Here is a 16,911-nt window from a genome sequence, read left to right on the forward strand (position 1 = left end):
CATTATAAAATATTTCTCTTTATCTCTGGTAATATTTCTTGTCTTGGAGTCTACTTTGTCTGATTTTATAGCCACACCACTCTCTTTTGGTTAGCATTTGCATTGTAATATCTTTTTGCATCCTTTTACTTTCAACTTCTTTGGGTCCTTACATTTAAACTCTGTCTTCTGTAAACAGTATATAGTTGAGTCATTGAGTCATTTTTTAAAAAATCAAGTCTGCTAGTCTCTATCTTTTAATTGGAATGTTTAGTTCATTAACATTTAATATAATTATTGAGTTAGCTGGATTTATGTTTCTCATCTTGCTATTTGTTTTCTGTTTTCATAAAGAACTGCATTTGAATAGGAAACTCATAGATACAAAGCTTCTAATCTTATTTGGTAAGGTTTTAGACTATCTTAGCTGATGAAGTAAGAGGTCTTTCTGACAACTCTCAAGTGTTGCCAGGTAAACCATCTGAATTTTTTCCTGTGCTTTAATTATTTACACTTAGGCCACTTTTAGTTTTTACCTCTGTAAATGATATATCACAGGCCATCTTCACCTATGCCCTGTTTGGGGCTGATGTAATAGAATTGAGTTCCAGAAGGCAGATCATTGAGTCAAAGAATATTAAACATTTGTACAGTTAATGATACACATTATTGTGTTGTTTTCCATATGGGTGATGCCATGCAACCAGCAATGCATGAGAGTACCAATTTTTCCACACTTGCTTGAGAACTGGATGTTATTATTTATTTAAAAAATTATTTAATTTCCAAATTGAATTATACCATAACTTCTGGGATTATATATAGTATACCTTAAATTTTTGATGATCTGTAAAGACTTCCAGAACAGTAAATATAAAACATCTTATTTATTATTTAAAGAATGTTCTTATGCAGACAGAGTAAAAAATTGTCGAGAAGATCCAGGGAAACTGAAGAATTCCCTGGTTGATTTCTGAGGAACACAATTGTCACTTAACAGATTGCTGTACCCTCTCTTCTTCAAAACCTCATACCAAATCTATATTTTGTTTCATTCTAAGGCCTTGTTTCAAAAGGAATTTGCAAGATGCAAATTTTGATGCACCTAAGGGACAGCTTATGTGCTTACAATAGTGATGGCCCACCCACCCCAATCAGGGGAAAATGAAAATCTTTGCTAATTAGGTACCTTTGTAATATGGAAACATAATGATTTCTATTATGCAATCAAGTATGAGCATTTCCTTCATTATAAACTGCAATTCTTCTTTGTTATATGAAAGCAAGAACTGATTTTATTTTCAGATCAATAGTTGCTGTGCTGAATTAACAGATGTGAAATGTTAATATAGCATAAAATAGCAAATTAGTCTGCTTGAATTTGGGAATATCTTTCTAGTCAGACCACATGGATTGGGCCAGGCATGCACCACAGCAGCATGCTGCTCTGGAATTTTCTGGATTATAGAGACCTTCTTGGTTGATATAGGCCTTCTGAAAAATCACAATGGGACTTTGAATAAATGCTTTCATCTCTTAGGCTTTTCTCATAAAATTGGTGTGGTTCTGAAATGTGTTTTCTCAAGGGGTGTAATGCATATTTGCTTTTTGCTGGGCGGGCTGAGACAATAATGATTGCAATCAATAAGAAACTCTTTCATCAGGAGAGTTTTATGACAGCAGCTTTAACGGTATCCCGACGTGAGATGAACTCAGTTAAGTTTTATTGGTAATTTACCAGATATACTTCATGAAATCTACTTGGAGAAGTTCAGAAGTCGTTTTCATCTGCAACCATCGAAAGCCTCCAAAGATTATAGGAAATCCAAACCCATTTCCAATCTGGCCAGCACTTGAGGGGGTCAGCTCATGCAGCCAGTCCCCAACTGTCTATACCTCAGGTCTCACAGGGACACTGGCTGACACAGATTTTCAATTCCAGCTTTATTCCTCTTCTTTATTTGTCTTTCCTCTAAAACTTATATGTGTACAGGTGCATGTGCACACACACATGCACCCTATCTAGCTGCTCCCTGTAAGCAGGAGATACTGTGGTTTTGATAGTATCCTAAGTTTCAACCTTCTTCAGGAAGCTTTAACAAATAGCCATAAAACATTCCTAAACTATTTTTGATTTGTAGTGATGCCTGAGGTCTCTTATTTCATGTAAGCCCTACAATGATATTTTGAGGTGATTGTGAATATTCTTCCTTAAGTGGAGGAAATTGAGGTTCAGTGAGGTTAAGCAACTTGCCCAAGGTCACACAACCATGACTTGGTAGATGAAGAATAGTAAAGCCAGATCTAACTTGACTTCAAAGCCCACAGTCTTGCCAGATACCACTTTGACTCCCAGGGAGACGTAGGTAACTGACCACTTGCTTTAACCTTGTCTGGCCCAGTGAGTAGGTAAATAATCCATACTGTACTTACTCAAATGAAAGGTCGAGGGAAGACATACTTTACAAATGCAAAAAGCACTACAGAAGTGTAAGTGGATATCACTAATATGTGATAAGATTATTTGTTATTTGTCAAATGAAGGTCAAACGAAGACTTCTAAGAACCTCCCAGTATCTCCCAACATCCTTGGAGAGCTTCTAGAAATTTCATTATATTTACTTCTTTGGGTTGATGGGTCAGGTCCATCTTGTTTCTTTTACCTCCACCTTCCTTAGCCAGGACCAATTTATCCAGTAAGTATAGCAGGCACAGTGCCTAGGGCCCGTGGTACTTTTAGAGGCCCACAAAAATGTTTACAATTTTTTTTTAATCAGAAGAAAAAAGTGAATATATTCCAGCATGGATTGTATTCATCTTTATACTAATTCATTCATAAAATAGAATTTTTAATATATATATTTTAATGGAAGGACAGCCCACAAAGCAAAAGTGCATGGGGTCCACAAAATCATAACGTGCCTCTGACCTCAGCTCCTCATGGCTGGAGCCATTAATGTAACCAGGCTAAAGCCTACCCTTCAGGTCACAGCCCCTACTCTCCAGTGGGGTTTGGAGCTAACTCTGGTTTCTGTAAGCCAGGGTTGGGTGGTTGGTATAACCATCCTTAGCTGGTTTGGGGGCTCTTGTGTATGTTCTTGCTTACCATGCATGTCCTAAGAGTTCTCACCCAAGCTGCTTTTTCTGTGTGGCATGCTTTCCCTTCCAATCTCTACTCGCGAAGCGTTGGTGGTATAGTGGTGAGCATAGCTGCCTTCCAATCTTTACCAGCCTAACTCCTGCTCAGGCTTTGAGTCTTAGCTCAAATATCACTTTTTAAGAAAGTCTTTCTTGGTGACCCCTTCCCAATCTAAAATTTATACCCTTGGTATACTCTAGAGCATCGTGATTCACGTTTGCAGCAATTGCTGTGCTCCGTTGCTGTGTTTATTTGTGCGATTCCCACGTCCCACGTTGGCTTCATATCTATCTTCCTCTTTTATACCTGTGCATTTTCACTGTGTGTCCTTGACGCCTAGCACAGAGCCTGATACTTGTTAGAAGCTCAATAAATACTTATTGAATGAATTAATGATTGGATAATTGTCTCCATAGCCAACCAAGTCCCGTATCCAGTGGTCTAGGGCAAGCTCTGGGTACCAGTGTAACCCACACACCACTCCCATGCCTTCCCAACCCGTGTGATGGGGTTCTGGTTCATTGTGCTCTGCCCCACTTAGTTACTTTGTATGGAACCCCAGATTCCCTGTAAATGGGGCTCATTCTGTTCTCTAGTCAGAGATTGGAGCCCTCCCTTACCAACCTGGACCAGGCAGCCATATTTGAAGTTTTGCCTCGTTTATTTCTGTGGTAGAGGGCAACATCTTTGGCAAGCATGACTAGCACTCATCCTGGCATCAGAGAGTTCAAGTCCCATCTCAATTCACCCCTTGTAAGCTCTGCTCCAAGACTAGCTTGCAGCAGTGTGGTTTCTGGGATCTTTGGTCCTACTTGACCTCGGAGTTCTCCTTCTTCACCGTGGCTTTTGTGCCTCTGTAGACTTCATGCTATTGCCTGTCCTAGGATAAAATAGAAGTTACAGAAAGCCTCAGCTGAAATGGATGAGGTTTTCAGACCAAGCTGTTTTCAGCCATTAACACCAACTGATTTTCTTTCCTGAAAACCTGTGACTCAGGTGAAGCTGAGGAAAGATGAGAAGCATGATCAATACTTTTTTTCCTTAAGAAGTACTGTATATTTGTTATTGAAAATTTATAATATAAAAATAAAAGAAAAAATAAAAATCATTCAATAAATGTTTTCCTTTTTGCTCATCTGTATTTTCAAGTTTTCAACACTGAATATGTTTTTTTTTTAATGTCTGATTCTTATTTATTTGTTATTCTTAGAAAATCTCAGCTTTGACTGGACTCAACTTAGAAGTAGAAGCTTCACGGGGCACCTGGGTGGCTTAGTCGGTTAAGCGGCCAACTTCCGCTCAGGTCATGATCTCGCGGTCCGTGAGTTCGAGCCCCGCGTCGGGCTCTGTGCTGACAGCTCAGAGCCTGGAGTCTGTTTCAGATTCTGTGTCTCCCTCTCTCTGACCCTCCCCCATTCATGCTCTGTCTCTCTCTGTCTCAAAAATAAATAAACATTTAAAAAAAATTAAAAAAAAAAAAAAGAAGTAGAAGCTTCTGGGCACCTGGGTGGCTCAGTCGGTTGAGCGTCCGACTTCGGCTCGGGTCATGATCTCGCGGTTCGTGGGTTCGAGCCCCGCATTGGGCTCTGTGCTGACAGCTCAGAGCCTGGAGCCTGTTTGGGATTCTGTGTCTCCCTCTCTCTCTGCCCATCCCCCACTCATGCTCTGTCTCCCTCTGTCTCAAAAATAAATAAACATTAAAAAAAAAAAAAAAAAAAGTAGAAGCTTCAGAGAGGACAGCCCCTGTCTCTTGGCAATCTGTTCCTGGCTTTTTTCTTTGGCCTCCTTCCTTCTCTTGGCCAAAAGGTTAGCATATTCTGCAACCTTTTCCTTATTTTTCTGAGTATGCTGTTTCTCCAGAGCAGTATACCCATGTTTATGTTGCAAGGCATGTAGAGTAACAAGATGCTGAATCTTGGGTGCTTTGTTCTAGATTTCTTACTTTCCTTGTGTAGAAACTTTCTTACAACATCCTGGCAGACATCATCTTCTTTAAAGAGACTGAAAGTCTGTGGATTCTGGACCACAGACAACAAGGTACATCGTGAGTAACATCAGGTAATATCAAGGTAATATCAGTGAGTCCAGGAATATCCTTATTTCCTTTCTTTACAATGACCAAGCTGAGAACACTCAGCTTGGCATCCCCAATGTAACCCCAAACAGATTTGTGTTTTCTTTTTCAAGTCCTCATTAGTCTATAAGAGGAATGCCCCTTACTCAGCAGCAGGTGGACATGGCCATGGGTCAAGACACCTGCTTCATGGGGAAGCCTTGGTTGTCATTCCTTCGGTGATTTGGACCATATGACCAAATGGTCCATTCTTCACCCAGAGCATCGGCAGCCACTTTTGTGCCTATATACTTCTCATAAAGGGTAGGAAGTTTATGGTCATTGTCCACTTCAGTGAGTTCCTTGCAGCCAGTAGCTGGGAAAGAGATGTTCAGTTTCATCCTGAAGCAGTTGGCCTCTTCCAACGTGCTACAAAAAAAAAAAGAGAGAGAATATGGATTATTTTATTTTATTTTATTTTATTTTATTTTATGTTTATTTACTCTTGAAAGAGAGAGAGAGACCGAGTGTGAGTGGGGGAGGAGCAGAGAAAGAGAAGTAGTCACAGAAATAGGCTCCAGGCTCTGAGCTGTCAGCACAGAGCCCGATGCAGGGCTCAAACTCAGGAACAGTGAGATCATGACCTGAGCCAAAGTTGGACACTTAACCGACTGAGCCATCCAGGGGCCCCTGTATTATTTTATAATAAGAAAAAAGTTATTTTCAATTTTAAAAGAGCTCAGAAAAATATACTCCAAAATATTAATAGTTATTTTTTCTGGATTTTAGGATCATAAGTAAATAAAATATTTTTCTTCAGGCTTCTCTTTTCTTCCTATTTTTGTACAATGAGAACTATGTTACTTTTGCAATTGGGAAAAAACAATTTCACAATAAATATTATTAAAATTAATTGTACCACGCAGAACGTGCTTACATTTTCATGTATATTGTTCAAGCCTTTTGTCTTACGCTTAGATAGGGTTTTTAAAAATGGCTACAGTCATACAGTATTGTAATATTATTTTAAAAAATTTTTTTAATGTTTTATTTTATATTTGAGAGACGGAAAGAGACGGAGCATGAGCAGGGGAGGAGCAGAGAGAGAGGGAGACACAGAATCTGAAGCAGGCTCCAGGCTCTGAGATGTCAGCACAGAGCCTGACATGGGGCTCGAACCCATGAACTCGAGATCATGACCTGAGCTGAAGTCGGATGCTCAACCGACTGAGCCACCCAGGCGCCTGTGTAATCTTATTTTTAAACTCACTCTCACATCGTAAGCATCTTTCTACATCATTAAGATTTTTTTCCACAAAATCACTTTATTTTATTGTAAAGATCTTATTTATTTTTAAATAATCTCTACATTCAATGTGAGGCTTGAACTCACAACCCTGAGATCAAGAGCCACATGCTCTTTCACCTGAGCTAGCCAGGTGTCCCTTACAAAATAATTTTAAATGACTGCCTAGTACTCCATTGTACAACAATAACAGTTTATTTAAATTATTTGCTGTAGTTGGACATTTATGTTGTTTTAGATTGTCAGTCTTATTAGTACTACTAAAGACTATTTCCTGTAAGAAAATTCCTAGAAGCAGAATTATTTGACTTTTTTTTTTTTTTTTTTTGGCATGCCCATCTTTAAGGTTATATATTCATACCGGAGTCCCAAAGGATGGGGTTCTGTGGGTAGAGTCAGCACAGTGGGGAGTTGAAAGAAGAGACAACATGAGAGGGAACAAAAGGAAAATAGGATGGTCATAAGGACCACACGTCTGGGTTGGGTAATGAGGATCATGGAAACTATACCAAGGTAAATACATGAAAAGCCATGATGGACTAGAATGAGGCAAAGACTTATTATGCTTCTGTTGTGAATATCTACACACATCATCCAAATCTGAAATTTATTCTTGGCTTTGACTCTTTTACTCAGGCTCTTTGCTTGAGTTCCTAATCCTATGCGCAGTCCTATTGCTGTGTTTTAAATTTCCGCTTTGCTCTTGCTGAGGGCGGCCATGTAATTTGTTCAGGTTGTATACTGTGCATTCTAGGGGACATCAGTCATTGTAGTTTGTGATTTATGCAGTGCACAGCCTGCACAACTCTTTGCAGCGGTCACGTGCTTGCCATTCATTATGCTGTGATCCTCTTCTTTTGTTACTTGGGAGAGCCCTTCCTTCTCAACAGATTCTGGATTATCTTTTCACATAAACCCCAAATACTATCCCCGTTCTTGAGAAGGTTGGTGTTATTAGGAACGCAATGGAGTGGACTTATATTCTGGATGGAAGTCTGGGCTAAACAATTCCTTTGAACTCAAACTACCCAGGTTTCCTACAACTCTCTTTTTCACTTGGCCTGGGAACGAGCTAGAAACAGAAACATTAAATATAACTGATCTTAAAATAAATTAAAGATAGAAGAAAAAAGCGATCTTACTACCTGGTGTGCAATCCAACCATCCCAAATACTAAAACTTTATGTTCATCCATAATATTTTCCTCTCACAATAAAAATCTCTGAGTGTAATAGTAAAGCAGCAGGCACTCACCACAGAGTGAAATTGTCGCCTGCCTGCAGGAAAGGGGACATTTAAAAGCACTCTGTTCCTTGTGGCCCTCTCTATTATAAAAGTTTCATGATAAATCCGTCCCTAGCTAAGGCCTAGGGTGATTTAAATATATGGCAGCAAAGTCTCCAGTGGTCAGTTGAAGGATATGAGTTGTAGCACAACCAAAGAGAACAGAAAGTCTCCTTACGTTCACGCTTTGTTCTTTCTTTTTCAAGGGATGGCCACAGTAATTGCAAAGGAAAGGAACAGGTGAAAAGGAAAGAGACACAGAGAGGCTACGGGAAAAGATGGCGTCGAGGCTTTGCGCTGACGTAATCCAAACATACCGAGTAGCTTGCCTCAAATCCTCTACAACACGCAGCACATTCTATGTTGAACGTCCAAATGGAACATTTCTGACATCGTTACAGGGCTTTGCATAAGCAATTCAGTATATCTGGCCTAAAGCAATCTTTGGATATATTTTGTGAAGTGGATGATGACAGCAGATTCACCTTTAAAATCTGCCTGCCCCTGCCCACACCCTCACTCACAAATGTTAGATTTTATACTTTTAAAAACGTCAAAAGCCTTGACGTTGGAAATCTTCCTTCTCCTCACTCTCACTCCTCCCTTCTCCTCCTCTCTGTGAGTATAGTCAGCTTCAGAGTTTCTTTCCCTTCAGATCATGTTTGTAATGATGAAAAATTTATTTTTCACTTGTGGCGTTTTATCTGTACATGACTTTATGTGCTCATCTTTGTCATTTGTTGAGGAGTACTTGGCAATAGGCATCCTCAAGAAAAAAAAAGTGGAAGTATGAAAGCTTGAACATGGAGTATTTTATAAAAATTTCGAGACCATAAGTTCCGTCAAGGTAAAGAGTGTCTGATTAATGAAAAAAAAATTTTTTTCTATCATGTGCCCTTGGAATCCAAAGAACCAGAGGTTCAAAGTGAAAACGTATGTAACTTCTCTTAGACTTATATTCTCAAAAGAAGAAAGAAAGAAATGGGGGGGGGGGGGGGAAGGAGGAAAGGAAGAGGGAGAGGGAAGAAGGAAGGTAGGAAAAATGGAAGGAAGGAAGGAAGGATGCCTTAAGCACTGGAACATACCTGTGTTCTTAATAAAAATTTTTTATATTTACCATATTCTCTGTATGATCTTAAGATTTTTCTCTTTATTGCTGTTTTAAAATAATTCGATTATTGCACACTTTGCAATAGTTTTTGAGTTTCTTGGGCTTGGTGTGGAGCATCTTTGACTTATGGGTGATGACATTTAGAAATATTTCCTCCATCATTTCTTCAAATATTTTTTTCTGCCCACTCCCTCCTTCAGGGACTCCTCTACTAAATGCCCCATGAATTGTGAGGTTTTCCACTCTGGCTGGTGGGAAGAGGAACTCTTCCTGGCCCTGAACAATTTCTAGAGATGTTTCCTCTAGTCCTTCCAGGTGTTTCTTTTCCCAGGCTCAGTTGGCTTCCTCATCCACAGACACTATCAGCACTTAGCTGAAGACTCAGGACAACTACTCTGCGAATCTGTGAAGTCCCCTGTGCAGTTTTCTCCTCCCGGATGCTCTGTCCTGTGTGTCCCAGCTGCGTTGGCCTGCCTGTGTTCCCTGCCTTCCCCAGCACGGGTCTCTTCCTGGTTTCCCCCTCCCTACGCCACAGCCTGGAAGCTCTCCAGGTAGGAGACCGAAGTAATTGCAGGGCTCACCTTGTATGTTTCCCTTCTTCCAGGGACCACAGCTCTTCATCGTCTTATGTTCAATGTCTTGGAAACTGTATTTTGCATTTTTGTTTGTTTGTCTCAGGCAGAGGGCAAATTGGGTCCCTGTTCCTCTATCGTGGCCAGAGGATAAGTCTCAGTAAATTTAATAAATATTTGTTGAATCAATAAATTCACGCTGTGCCTGATCATAATGGAGACCATTTCTTTATAGTTCTCTCACCCTTCCTGTCCAGTGGTGGAGTTCATTGAAATGTTTTCACTGAAGATTGTTCTTTTCCTTGAAAAACTAGATGGGGAGAGAATAGTAGCTCCTGAGGGCGAATATGCTGTTACTCTTTGACCGTTTTGTCAGGATACCATTCTGTAACAGAAGACCTCCAGCTGTTTTATTTTCCTATTCTTATGTCCATCTACTAAAGGTGGAAAATCCCTGGATCCTGATTGGCCCAGCTTGAACTACATGTTCTTCTCTTGGTTTGGGAACATAGCGTGCCTCGGTTGACAGTCCTAATCAAAGCTGTCTCCTGGGACGCGTGGGTGGCTCTGTCAGTTGAGTGTCTGACTCTTGATTTCGGCTCAGATCATGGGAAGGGGGCCCACATCAGGCTCCATGCTGAGTATGGAGCCTGCTTGAGACTCTCCCTCTTTCTCTCTCTCTCTCTGCCCCTTCCCCACTCATATGCATGCCCTCTCTCATTCTAAAATAAAACAAACAGCTGCCTACTGTGACAGGAAGGTAAGGCTCCAAAAGGAAACAGGGATACTCGATCCAAACAAAAGAGATGGCTTTTGTATAGCCACAATAATAAATGTCTCCTGCTATTGGTCATTTACGAAGATGTTTACCGGAGTTTTTTAGCACTGAAATCTTATGGGCTTAGGATACAGTGACCTCACAGGTAAATGACTATTAATACTCTTCATTGTACTTGAAAGTATTTCTAACGATATGATCGATTGTCAGATGATTGCTATCCCATCCTATCATCAGAAGACTTTATACAAATGTGCCCTGCTACACATACACGGCTTTTATTCGGAACCTCTAAAAATGCTCTTATGCCTAACATATTTTAGCACTAGGGTGGCTACAAGGCAGGACAAGCCTAGAGGCGTCTGGTCTGGGAAACAGGCCAGGTCGGGTTAGGCAGAGAGCATGATGTGAGGGTAAGAGGTTATGAGAGGGAAGGTACAGAAAAGGTGGTTGGAAAAATGCGCGTGCGTGTGTGTGTGTGTGTGTGTGTGTGCGTGCGTGTGCATGTGCTGGAATACAGAAACCATGATTAAGATCTAGGCCTGGGGTGTCTCTGGTACCCATATAGGCAGACTGATGACGCCCATGTGGGCAGAAACAGAGACGAAGCTTGCAGGTACAATTCAAACTGGGCTAAAGGGAATAAGTAAAGAACTTATTCTCCAAGTTCTGTAAGATGAGGGACCACAATACAGTGTCCAGGAGACACGGGGAGCCATAAGACAGCACTACGACTGCTTGTGACCTTTGAAGTTGGATCATTTGCTCCCCAGTGGCAGGTAGTCAAGGTATTGAGGCTTTGTGGGTTCCTTATAGTTACAACGTCCATTGTTTCCAAGTAGTTTTGTTGGTCTTCGAGCTTAGGGTGGGATACCCGGATGTCAGAGTACTCTTTATTAAATGTCATGAACTCCTGAAATGTATAATTTTGTGATAACTCAGATGCCGCCTCATTTGGATTCTTGTACAGACATGTGGTAGCGTGTGTCGAAGATTTAGGAAGGGTTGGAGATAAAAACTTAAAAATAAGAAAAATGGACATGCTGTTTTTGTTCTGTGAAAGTGGAAAAAGTCATAATCTTTTGAATTTTCCTTAGTGGAGAACTTTGATGTAACTTGTGTAACACCGAGATTCTGTGTGATTAGACTTTGAGAACACTTACGGTGGGTGGTACATTCTTTTTTTTTTTTTTGAAAAGCCTTTTTATTGAAATGTAATCACATATCTATATATCACATTATTAATAGTTAATATATATCCACAATCCACCCCTTGCACTAAACCTCCTTTAAGAAAGAATCATTTCAACCGACCGTTACCAGAGGGGAGGTCGGTGGGGGGATGGGTGAAATAGGTCATGAGGATTAAGGAGTGCACTTGTCCTGATGAGCACTGGGTGATTAAAATAAAAACTTTAAAAAAACTTAAAAAAAATTTTTTTTTGGCATTTATTTATTTTTGAGAGAGAAAGAGACAGAGCATGAGCAGGGGTGGGGGCAGAGAGAGAGCGAGGGAGACACAGAATCTGGAGCAGGCTCCAGGCTCTTGAGCTGTCAACACAGAGCCCGACGCGGGGCTCGAACTCACCAACCGTGAGATCATGACCTGAGCTGATGTCGGAGGCTTAATTGACTGAGCCACCCAGGCGTCCCCCCAGAAAAACTGTTGTAAAGAAAAGACTCCTTTCCCAGTTGCCGGGAGTATGGTTAGCCGACAGCCTGTGACTCTTAACACCTTCAGGTCTGCTTTTGAGCTGAAGTCACGCTCTTCCCAAGGGGGCCCCACCCCAGCCAGTGACTGAGCAAGACTTCTTACAAAGGCCTCGTCATTCCTGCCAGGGAGCTCCCCGCCATAAGTGGCATCCGCTGTGGCGCTCCAGATGAGTGGACAGGATTTTTGTGGGCTCTGCGGGAGGTCTGAGAGCTCTCCCTGCCCAGCCCTGCTTCTCCCCCTCACCTCTCACAAATGTTGCTCTTGCAAGAAACTTTTTGCACACTCCTCCGTGTCTCAGCATCTGCTTCTGGCCCAACGGAGGGAGACGTACATACGTCCCAAGTGTATACCTTGATGAACTTTTCCAAACTGAACATCCTTATGTAGCCAGCACGTTCAGAAGATAATAGAGAGCATCCTGGAGGTCCCCAGTGCTGCCTTCCTCCCACTCATCACTCCCTCCACACTGTGACCGCTGTCCTAACTTCCTTTTTTTTTTTTTAATTTCTTTAATGTTTATTTATTTTTGAAAGTTTTTTATTTTTTACATTTATTTATTTTTGAGAGACAGAGTGAGACAGGGTGTGAGGGGAAGAGGGGCAGAGAGAGAAGGAGACACAGAATTTGAAGGAGGCTCCAGGCTCTGAGCAGGCGTTCAGCACAGAGCCCGATGCAGGGCTTGAACCCATGAACTGTGAGATCAGGACCTGAGCCGAAGTCGAAGTCCGAAGTTCAACCAACTGAGCCACCCAGGTGCCCCCCACAATCCTAACTTCTAACAACATGGATTCGTTTGCCCTGTTATAGCGCTTCGTATAAATGGAATATTAGGATATCTTTTGTGTTTGACTTCTTTTGCTCAAGATTGTGGATTTCTAAAAATTCTTTTAAATTCATAATAGCTTAGGTGTAAGTTTTCAAGTAAATGCTTGTCCTTTTTTCATCTTTCCATTCTCTCTCTCTCTCTCTCACACACACACACACACACGGCAAATATAAGGAATCTTTTTCAGTTCAGTTTTCTTTTTTTTAAGTTTGTTTTAATATTTATTTGTTTTTGAGAAAGACAGAGCAATAGAGAGCACAAGCAGGGGAGGGGCAGAGAGAGAAGGAGACACGGAATGTGAAGCAGGCTCCAGGCTCTGAGCTGTCGGCACAGAGCCCTACGCAGGGCTTGAACCCGCGACCTGTGAGATCATGACCTGGGCTGAAATCAGACGCTCAACTGACTGAGCCACCCAGGTGTCCCTTCAGTTCAATTTTCAATTTGATATAGGATGTATATGAAATAATAGTAAAGATTACATAGGACGTTCAATATACAAATTGGCAAAATGCACACATGCTGAAATTGTCAATGCCTTTATTCATCTCACACAAGTTTTCTGGTTTAGCTTCCACTAGATCTGAGTCATCAGGCTTAGATCACCTTTTAATATTATTATGGAGGACAGTTCCCGGTTTTCAAAAACTACCAAGAGACTATCAGTAGCTATACCTGTGTTAAGCAGATCTTTCCTGAGTTTTAGTTTAATTAATTCATTAGCTCTGCCCTAGAGAAATGGAGATCTTATTACACAATATTTTTTGCTCAATTCCAATGACATTTCTTCACTCATTAACTGCCTCATGGTTCAATAGCTTCTAGAAAAGCTCCTATTTCTCAAACTGCTTGATATTCTAAGGCTTCACCTATTAAATATATATGCTTAAAGAATTTCCACCTTTTGATTCTTGCTCCCTACCCAATTTAGGATCACTCTTGAAAATAATAAAGGGAAATTTAAAGGCATTTTGCATAACTGAGTTCATGTACTTATGTATATGGTGAGAGGGCAGCTTCCAAGATATACTTACATACAGCTCTCTTGTTGGTGGGATTATTGGCTAACCACTTTAGAAAGAGAATTCTCTATTCCTCCTTGGAGCAGGAATCATCAGGCTATAAATCGCCATGCTTTTTGCACATGATTTTGTTTCAAATTTTTGAAACCAAAATGGTGGTTGATTATAGTTAGCCTTCTCTTTCCATTCTGTTTTTTTAAATTTTTTTTAAATGTTTATTTATTTTTGAGAGAGAGAGACAAAGTGTGAGCGGGTGAGGGGCAGAGAGAGGGAGACACAGAATCCGAAGCAGGCTCCAGGCTCCGAGTTGTCAGCACAGAGCCTGACGCGGGGCTCAAACTCATGAACTGTGAGATCATGACCTGAGTGAAGTCAGACACTTAACCAACTGAGCCACCCAGCTGCCCCCTTCTCTTTCCATTCTTAAAAGAGTCACAAAAATTCATGTTACAAAGACAAATGAAACCTGGGTTCTGCAAGCTAGGGAATCTTTTTTCTTTTTTCTTTTTTTTCTTAATACAGGGACGTGTTAGTATCATTGGCCACATACAAACTCCTTCTTGGCTTTCTTGGAGAATCAAATGCCAAACTGTTAACAGAGGAAACTTTAATACAGTAAATGAATGAATTGATAGAAAGGCCACTTATGTTTATATGTTTTTAAATCGAAATAATGATTCTAAAAAGAGAAGGGTAAATGATATGTATTTTGTTCTAAGATTTCAGAAGATTTCTGTTTTCCTAACTGGTGCTTCTAACTTCAGAGTAGAGGCTATTATGAAGCATGCTGTGTGTTAATCTAGGTAAATTCTTTGACATCTGGTCTGAGAGCAACAATGAAGTTTCATAACCTTTAGCGGGGTTATATTTAATTAAGTATACTTAGAAGATAGTATCTTACCGTTTTAGAGCTAAAAATGACCTTAAAAATAATCTAAGGTAACCACCCATTGCCCCATACAGATGGGGAGGGTGACACAGAGAACAGGGAAATGACTCTCCACATCACCTCACTGATAGATCTGGGGCTTTTCACACTGTCCCTTCTTTAGGGACCTTGGGTAGATTGGACCATTGTTCTTCAGAGGTTGTCAGCGTATTGACCTCTGATTTACATATCCTCAGCAAGGATTTCCTGAGGTGTCATCAGACTGACATCTGAGGGTCATCTCATTTACCTCCACATTTGAGATTAATTTAACCTATTCCAACAGTTTCTCTTTCAATGTCCATAACATGCATTTAACAATTCATCCAACTGAAATGTACTTGATGAACCAGATTTAAGCCCTGCCTTCAGGGAGTGAATAGTCAAGAGGAGGAGACAACAATCATAACACCGTGTGAAGGGTGTGATAACAGAGCACAGTTATGAAGGGACCCCCACCTAGATGTGACAGGGGCATGGAGAAAGACGGGAGATGAGAAGAGCACTTTGAGGAATGGGGAGAGCATGCCACGTTCAAGAGTCATGCCTGTGAGTCTACTAGGAAAAGTGTTTCCTGATTTACAGTGGAGAAAACCAAAAAGGAAAACAAACACTGGCAGAATTTTGCTTTGAATGGAGAACTTAATGTAAGGGTAAGAAAACCAAAAGCTGTGGTGGGGAGAATATTGGATGGGAAGTCTGGAAATCAACCCAGGTTGACCTCCTGCTGGTGTTGCTAACTGGCTGTGTGCCCTAGACACATCAGATAATCTCTCTAGGTCCTGGATTATTCACCCAAAAAATAAGGAGCGGGGATGATATCTGAAGTTCCTCTGATTCTACCACCCAGGGATTCTGTGAGTCGAGCTGGTTTTATGCACTTACGTCTACTACGCAGGAAATGTAATAAATAAAATTTCCGAATTCTATCCCATCCTGATCCTGATTACGTTACAAGTTTATAAACCAGATTTAGAGAGACATAGACAATGCAGACTTCTTTTCCTTTTCTAAGGGGAAGGAGAATGAATATTTATAACCTATTGTGTTTCAGGTATTTTATTTCATCATTAAAATAATACTGCAGACTAGGCATTAACTAGTTTCATTTTATCAATGAGGGAACTGAGGCCCGCAGATTTTAAGTAATTTGTTCATCCAGAGACACCTGGGTGGCTCAGTCGGTTGAGCATCCTACTTCGGCTCAAGTCATGATCTCACAGTTCGTGAGTTCGAGCCCTGCGTCGGGCTCTGTGTTGACAGCTCAGAGCCTGGAGCCTGCTTTGGATTCTGTGTCTCCCTCTCTCTCTGCCCCTGCCCCATTCATTCTCTGTCTCTCTTTCAAAAATAAATAAACATTAAAAAATTAAAACAAAACAAAAAAAAAAAAAAGGAAGAAAGAAAGAAAGAAAGAAAGAAAGAAAGAAAGAAAGAAGCAGTTTATTTAAGGGTTAGCATGGCTCTTCATGGGATTCCAAGAATGAAGCTAAAACAGGGCGAGACCACACAAAGTCCGGAACTTGAGGACTCTTCTAGATCCAAGGTGCCCCTTATGGCCCGAGGGCCGGGAGTCTCTGGAGCCTTACTCTGGAGCTCCACCAATGATGTGCCTCTGCAATCTGGGTACCTGTTCCTCTTTGTCTCTGATTAGAACTAGCTCCAAAGCACTTACTCTTTTCATCTGTTTTATCCTTTAAAAAATCCATAGTTTTTGCTTTCTCATGGTTTTGGCTTAATTATGACTTCAGCTTGCCAAGACCCCACACGGCCCCTACTCTGACTCCCTGTCATAATTCCACCATGATTTCATGGCTTCTCTTTCTTTATATACCCTTTAAGTCTCCTCTGCTGCTAATTGCCTATATTTCTCCATGTTTCCCAAATAAAATCCCCAAGGAGCTGTCCCAGCTCATCTTTCACAAGGGCAATGTGAACCTTCCCAGCCTCCTAGCACACCTAGATCAAGGGTGGCCACCTGACTCAGAGTGGACAATTCATTGGCTAGCCAATGACTTATGACAGAGCCTGGAATGAAAATATGAGTTGGGTCTGTAATTCTTTGCCTTGCAGGATTTTTTTTCCCCTTCTTCTTTGAACAGGCAAGCCGAAAGAACAAGAGAATTAATGTCCCCCAAAGCAGTGCTCAACCAAAGATAGATGGGGAGTTGGCAGATATGCTCCTCAGCTGTGCCTCATTTAGAA

At 41.0% G+C, this 16,911-nt stretch overlaps 1 pseudogene; it reads right to left on the reverse strand.

Annotated features, from left to right (window-relative positions):
- The window catches only part of LOC107179156, a 32,620-nt pseudogene extending 27,048 nt beyond the window's left edge, over window positions 1–5,572 (reverse strand).
- Window positions 5,573–16,911: the final 11,339 nt, after the last annotated feature.

This window comes from Panthera tigris, chromosome A2 (genome assembly GCF_018350195.1).
Source record: "Panthera tigris isolate Pti1 chromosome A2, P.tigris_Pti1_mat1.1, whole genome shotgun sequence".
NCBI classification, from domain to species: domain Eukaryota; kingdom Metazoa; phylum Chordata; class Mammalia; order Carnivora; family Felidae; genus Panthera; species Panthera tigris.